Source organism: Amblyraja radiata, chromosome 41 (genome assembly GCF_010909765.2).
Source record: "Amblyraja radiata isolate CabotCenter1 chromosome 41, sAmbRad1.1.pri, whole genome shotgun sequence".
Classification (NCBI taxonomy): Eukaryota; Metazoa; Chordata; class Chondrichthyes; order Rajiformes; family Rajidae; genus Amblyraja; species Amblyraja radiata.
The window spans coordinates 16,053,064-16,060,631 of NC_045996.1; the positions used below are offsets into that span (position 1 = coordinate 16,053,064).

Consider the following 7,568-nt stretch of genomic DNA (forward strand, 5'->3'; position numbering starts at 1 on the left):
AACGTGGAACAATTCAAGGCTTGAAATAAATGGTGGCAAGAGACAAAACATAACCCCCAGCCCCCCAGAACTTTTCCAGGAAAGGAGGAGCTAGGTGCAGATCGAGGGGGCAATGGGGCAAATCTCAGGCACAGCCATCAGCAGGCACAGAGGTGCAGAACTTTCTCACTACTTCCACTGTTCTCACAAACCAGTGAGGAAGCAGTTGTAAGCCAGGAAGGAGCTAGAGGCTCCCGAGATAACCACGGATCAAACAGTCACAATTCAGTACAAACTACCAACAAACCAATGGCAATTGTGAATATCAATACTGCTGTGTTATACTACCCCAGAAAAGTTAAGCTAAAAACTGTAAGGTGAGACTTTAAAATGTGCAAGTTAAAATGTACAGCACTCTAGGATGGAGAAGGGAGTTTTCACCACCAATGTTTATAAAAAATAAAGTCATTTGAAACATCACAATTTTCAGCAGCATAACATTCTGGTTTAAAAGTGAAATATAACTTTTGAGAAAGTCAGTGCTCGGCAGAGTAATTGTCAAAAGGTCGTCAAGCATTTTCTTCAGAGAAGACGGAGGAAAAACAGATTCAATTATATGTCAAAAATCGAAGCAGTAATAACTGCTGAACAACAAATCAAATTGCAACACACTTCGTACATGCATACGCATTGGATACTGTAAGTTGTTTATTCCCTTTTTAAAAAGTGTAAGAGACGTTTGCAACTGATGGGGAGGAGAGGAGAGGGGGGGTGGGGGGTGGAACGATGTGGCTATACCCTCAGAAAAAGTGGGCCTAAAAATGAACCCTGGTCATATATTGGGGAAAAGGAAGGTATGTATAAATGGAGGGAGGAGGGGAGAGAAGGTAAGAAAAACTTTCACCCATTAAAAGGGGAGGGGAAGGAGGGGGAGGCAAGCGGGGCGAGGGGGAAGGTGCAATATTGGGATTTAGCAACATTGGGGCATGTATCAACGTTCCATTCGCAGCCACTTCAAAGGGAAAAGAGATACATTGTAGCAGCTTGCAACATGACCTGCGACAGGAACACATGGGCGAGTAGAGGCGGTCTCGTCTTATTGTCTACCTTCCTGCGCTAGGGTTCCTTTTAATTAAAAAAGGGGGAAAAAAGACTAAGGTGTTTTGAGCGGAGGGAGGGGGTGTTTTTTTTTGTAAAGAGGGATAATGGACATTTTTTCAGGGATTGTTGTTTTACCTCTCTCTCTCTCTCTCTCTGGAAGGGAGGGGTGGGGAGGGGGAGTAAAGAGCGAGAGAGAGAGAGAGAAAATAAGGGAAAGACATTTAAGAGAAATTTGTAATACTCGAAAGGAACTCACCGTCATGAAGAGCGCCTGCCTAACGGGGTTTCCTCGCCATCACATCAGGGGCTAAGATAGGTCAGCTCCAGCAGCTGTTCCCGCACTCTCCTGTCAGGAATCACATTCTCAAACCTTCAGCTAAACACCACCCCTCTCCTCAAACACCTCACAGGGCACAACAAAATCACCCACTCCCATTCTCCCAAATATTTATTCACTAGGTGCTTTTTCTTTATTCCAAATAGTTATGTTTTCGATTCATTTTTCACTGCACTCCACATGTAAATTCTTCCCCCCCAAAAAAAAATCGGAGTGTGATTATCCGTGCATTGATTTCCCTGCATCAATGTATCTCGGACTGGGGAGTGTTGTTTCACTGTTGATCATTTAGTCAGAGGCCAGGCGGTTGCGCGGCCGCCTTATGCCCGGGGTCCTTGTGGCTGCCTGAGCACTAGCGGACGGTGCGCGCCGCTCATTGGTGGAGACCCGCAGCGCGCCCGCCAATCAGCGCCCTGCCCTGCCAATAGCCGCTCCCCATTGGCCAACTCTGCAGCTTCGCCAGCCAATAGCCGCTCCCCACTGGCCACTGGCCTACTGTACGCGCCATGACCCAATACCACTGGCCCACTGTACAGCTCCACCAGCCAAGGGCCACTCCCCACTGTACAGTGCCATGACCCAATAGCCACTGGCCCACTGTACAGCTCCACCAGCCAAGGGCCACTCCCCACTGTACAGTGCCATGACCCAATAGCCACTGGCCCACTGTACAGCTCCACCAGCCAAGGGCCACTCCCCACTGGCTACTGGCCCACTGTACAGTGCCATGACCCAATGGCCACTGGCCCACTGTACGCACCATGACCCAATAGCCACGGGCCCACTGTACAGCTCCACCAGCCAAGGGCCACTCCCCACTGTACAGTGCCATGACCCAATAGCCACTGGCCCACTGTACAGCTCCACCAGCCAAGGGCCACTCCCCACTGGCTACTGGCCCACTGTACAGTGCCATGACCCAATAGGTCAGTGGACCTCAGTGAGGGGAGAGTGTGCCCCAGTGCCATGACCAAATGGCCACTGGCCCACTGTACAGTGCCATGACCCAATGGCCACTGGCCCACTGTGCAGTGCCATGACCCAATAGCCACTGGCCCACTGTACAGGGCCATGACTCACTGGCCCCTACTCCCACTGGCCCACTGTACAGCGCCATGACTCACTGGTCTCTAGTCCCACTGTACAGTGCCATGACCCAATGGCCACTGGCCCACTGTACAGTGCCATGACCCAATGGCCACTGGCCCACTGTACAGCTCCACCAGCCAAGGGCCACTGGCCCACAGCAGCCAGCCTCTCACTGGCCCACTGTATAGTGCCATGACCCAATGGGCACTGGCCCACAGCAGCCAGCCTCCCACTGGCCCACTGTACAGCTCCACCAGCCAAGGGCCACTTCCCACTGGCCCACTGTACAGCGCCATGACCCAATGGCCACTGGCCTCTAGCCCTATTGTACAGCGCCATGACCCAATGGCCACTGGCCTCTAGCCCCATTGTACAGCGCCATGACCCAATGGCCACTGGCCTCTAGCCCCACTGTACAGCACCATGACCCAATGGCCACTGGCTACTGATCCACTGTACAGCGCCATGACCCAATGGCCACTGGCTACTGGTCCACTGTACAGCACCATGACCCAATGGCCACAGGCCTCTAGCCCCACTGTACAGCACCATGACCCAATGGCCACTGACCTCTACCCCCACTGGCCCACAGCGGACAAGTCCACACACGCTTCCCATTGGCTGCTGAGCGAGCGGCAGATACTTGCCGGTGATTGGTTCGTGGAGCTGGGGCGGGGCTGCTGGAACTCCACCCAGTCTGTTGCATATTCATCAGTGGGCGGGGCGACAGGGGAGGAGCTGCCTCCCACTCTGACTGGCTGCATTTGAAGGCGTGTGTCTCAGGGTTGGCATGCCGGGCGGAGAGGAGGGTGCAGTGCAGAGGGTGCAAGGCGAGCGAGGGGAGAGTGTAGAGTGAGCGAGTGGAGGGTGCAGAGTGAGGAGAGGGGGGAGAGTGGACCTCAGTGAGGGGAGAGTGTGCCTCAGTGCTTTTCTCCCACATTCCTAAGATGGCAGGTGTGGAGGTTAATGGCCCTCTGTAAATTGTTCCTAGTGTGTAAGGAGTGGATGAGAAAATGGGATAACATGTGAAAAGGTGATCAATGGTCGTTGTGGGGTCGGTGGGCCAAAGGGCCTGTTTCCGTGCTGTATCTCTAGTCTAAACATAAGAACACTGCCCCCAACAGTAAAACATCCCAAGGTCTGAAGAAAGATCCCGACTTGAAACATCACCCATCCAAAGAAGCTGCCTGACCCACTTAATTACTTCAGCGCTTTGTGTTTGACGCACGTTTTCCAGCATCTACATTACCTTGTGTCTTCATTCTAAGGAAGTTTACAGGAGCATTCACAAACATTATTTGACACAAGACAAATTATACGTCAAGCGAGATGCAGAATTGTTGACAAATGGGTGCCGATATGTCAATTAAAATTAAGCTTAATTTATCAACAATCTTTTTCATCAATATACCTCCCCTGCTTTGATTTTGTGACAAATTAACTAATTTAATACACTAACAACTACAAGGTATAAAATCGCATTACTGCCCCAGAAAATTAGTTTTAAACTATTTACAGGCACCTGTACACGGCAGCATCACAAAATAAACACAGCCCTTCTGCTTTTCTCCCTCATGCAGTTATCTCATCCCACTTCATATGGATTCCATCGCAGGTATACTGTTGAATGGAGTTCAATACAGAGACTGTTGAATGCAATTAATAGGGGGTGACACCGTTGCGCAGTGGTAGAGTTGCTGCCTTACAGCACCAGAGAAGCAGGTTCCATCCTGATTGCGGATACTGTATGTATGGAGTTTGAACGTTCTTCCTGTGACCTGCGTGGGTTTTCTCTGGGTGCTTCAGTTTCCTCCCACACTCCAAAGATGTACAGGTTTGTAGGTTAATTGGCTTTGGTAAAATTGTAAATTGTCCCTAATGTGTAGGATAGTGTTAGTATATGGGGTGATCGCTAGTTGGCGTGGACTCGGTGGTCCGACGAGGCCCAGTTCCGCGTTGTATCTCTAAAGTTTAAAGTAAAGAAGGTGTTACATTTGGGAAGTCTAACCAGGCAGGACCTACACAATGAACGGCAGGGCTCTAAGGAGTGTTGTAGAACAAAGGGATCTGGGAATGCAGGAACATAGTTCCTTGAAAGTGGCGTCACAGGTAGATAGGGTGGTCAAGAAGGCTGCGCATATTTACGAATCACTTCACTGGGACATTGTTAGTGCAACAGCCAACATAACCAAATATACTTAACAATGAATTTCAGAACCTGGAAAATTAAATTAGCTACAAATTAATAAAGACTGCCACTGATAAACCCAAATGAGAATTCAGCAATGAAGCTGCATAGCCAGAGTTAATGAAACACGAGACTTTCATTGGAAATCTACACCCCCGATGTCCAGTCACTGACTGCAGTCAGAAATTTCAATGGGTTTCTGGATGTTACAAGGATCGAGTGATATCAGGATAGGAAACGGTGTTGAGGTGGAAGTCCATCACAGGTACTGACCTCCCACCATTGAAGGTCCATCACAGATACTGACCTCCCACCATTGAAGAGATCTATAGGAGGCGCTGTCTCAAAAATGCAGCCAATATCATCTTGGCCACTCTCTCATCTTGCTGCTCCCTTCGGGAGGAAGGTACAGGAGCCTGAAAACTGAGACCTCGATGTTGAAGAACAGCTTCTTCCCAGCAACCATCTGGCTCTTGGACACTGCATAACACTAACCTCAGTAACTGTGATCTGTGGACTGTGTCATTGGTTGCACTACGCAGTTTAGTTTTGCACTATTATAATGACCTAGTATTAGAGTTATTGATGTATTATTAATCATTATATATTTTTCTGTGAGTTATTGCGTATACGGGCCAGTTAAGCTTCAAGAAATAAGAATGTAATTGTTCCATTGCTGGTACATCTGACAATAAACACTCTTGATGCTTGGTCCTCCTTGCTGGATGTATATCCTCCCTCTGCAGCAACGCCACCAGACACCTGCACCAGGGGATCCGCAGCGGTTCAAGAATCAGAACACCACCTTCCTACAATAAATAGTGATGGGCACCAAGTGTAAGGGTGATGAAAAGTAAAATAATTTATGAATACAAGTGAAAATGACAATCACAAAGAATGGAGTCGAAAGATATACTGATGGGGTGAGATGAAAAGCTGTCGCAGAAAACTAGCTAAAATAATCAAAGATGCGTCCCACCTCAGTCATTCTTTCTTCTCCCTGCTCCTGTCCGGCACTAGGTACAGGAGCTTGAAAATGTGCTCCTAACCATCTTATCTGCTGCCCTCACGGTTTTATATCTCCCCATAAGGTCAACTTGCAGTCTCCTGCACTGCAGGGAAACAAAGACCATGTGTGAAAGCTCGTTCCTGTGCTGTCGGTCGGGCTGTGGACAAGGATTTACGGCTTTAGACCAAGTCGTGCTGATGGGGGAGGGGGCAGTGAGGGGAAATTTCTCAAGTTAAAGAAAAAGGATAAACTGGTAGTTCAGGTAATGATGACCAGTCTGTCAGGAATAGTTCACACCAACACAAGTGTGCACTTCTAGTTAGGGTCAGGTCAGGACAGGAAGGAATGCTGAAAAGACATTGAGGCTCTTTACCCGAGTGCCTGCAGTATTTATAACAAGTGAATTAACGTCACAAATCTCTACCATGTAAAAGTCTTCAGATAAATGTGTTGTCAAAGTGATAAAGAATGAGAATTAATTATTTCCAGGGATGCGTTTAGAGGAAATAGACACAATTGAAAAGGAGTGGGGGGCAGACCAAATAGAGATTGGAGTAAAAGCAAGGCAGAGGAAGGAACTGCTCAGAAAGTCAGGAGGTGGCTGGTGAGGGAGTATCAGAGTCTCACCGTGGACGTGCTAAACCAAGTTAACAGTTATGGTGTAGATGAAGCATTTCTGGAGTGCTTAAATCACTGCACTGATAAACCAGGGAGGGAACCGGCTATTTCAGTTCGAATGGTGTGTAGAGAAAGGGTTAATAATAGTCTAGTGGTTGAGGAGCCTTTAGAAACAAGACCACAACGTGATCAATTTTCCTATAAAACACAATGATTTCTATTTAGGTTTAGGTTTATTATTGTCACATGTACCTGGTTACAGTGCAAAACTTTGTTTCGCATGCTGTCCAAAGAGAGGAGACACCCCATACATAGATGCCAAGATTTGTTTTCCAGCACTGTTAATTGTTAATTTACTTCTTGCAGGGCTGAGGAAGTGCTGCAGTGTCAGATGTGCCATCTTCTGAATGAAAAATGTAACAACCTCAAGAGTGTTTCATTGTCATTTGTAGCGATAACAGAACAATGACATTCTTACCTGCTGCAGCTAAACTGGCCTGTCAATGTAATAACACACAGATAATATAATCATATATACAATAAATGAATAACTGTAGTACTGGGTAAACCATAATAGTGTAAAAACCAGTCCCTAGTGCAACCAAAGACGCAGAGCATAGAAGATCATAGTTGCTGAGATCAATGTTATAGTGTGGAAAAGCCTGATGGTTACTGGGAAGAAGCTGTTTTTGAACTTGGAGGTCACAGTTCACAGGCCTTCACAGTACCTTCTTCCCGATGGTAGCAACGAGATGAGAGCGTGGCCAGGGTGGTGTGGGTCTTTGATGATGCTGGCTGCCTTTTTGAGACAGTGCCTCCTGTAGATCCCTTCAATGGTGGAGCGGTCAGTGTGATGGCGCATGATGGACCGGGCAGTGTCCACCACTGTCTGTAATCGTCGTCATTCCTGGGCTTTGGAGTTGCTGATCTTCTGATGCAACCAGTCAGTAAGTTGTCTACTGAACACCTCTATAGGGTGCATGTTCTTAAAGGATCCCAAAGCCACTATTTTGAAGAAGAGTCCACAGTCAACAATAAAAACAGATTATAGGGTCTCTATCATAATGTTGTTTGTGGGAGCTTGCTGTGTATTGAATTGAATTGAATTGAATCCTTTATTTGTCATTCAGACCTTTCGGTCTGAACGAAATGTTGTTGCCTGCAGCCATACATGTAATAATAACAGCACACAATAAACACAAATTAACAACCGCCACAGTGAGTTCACCAAGCACCTCCTCACTGTG

General features: G+C 47.5%; 1 protein-coding gene across 5 annotated transcripts in view; it reads right to left on the reverse strand.

The window, feature by feature from the left end:
- The window catches only part of bicra (BRD4 interacting chromatin remodeling complex associated protein), a 59,562-nt gene extending 57,826 nt beyond the window's left edge, over positions 1-1,736 (reverse strand). For all 5 annotated transcript variants that reach the window (XR_004410341.1, XM_033014486.1, XM_033014484.1 and 2 more), the window contains exon 1: positions 1,337-1,736. The gene's annotated coding sequence lies outside the window, so the exon portion shown is untranslated. The remainder of the gene's footprint in view (positions 1-1,336) is intronic.
- Between the last annotated feature and the right edge of the window lie 5,832 nt (positions 1,737-7,568).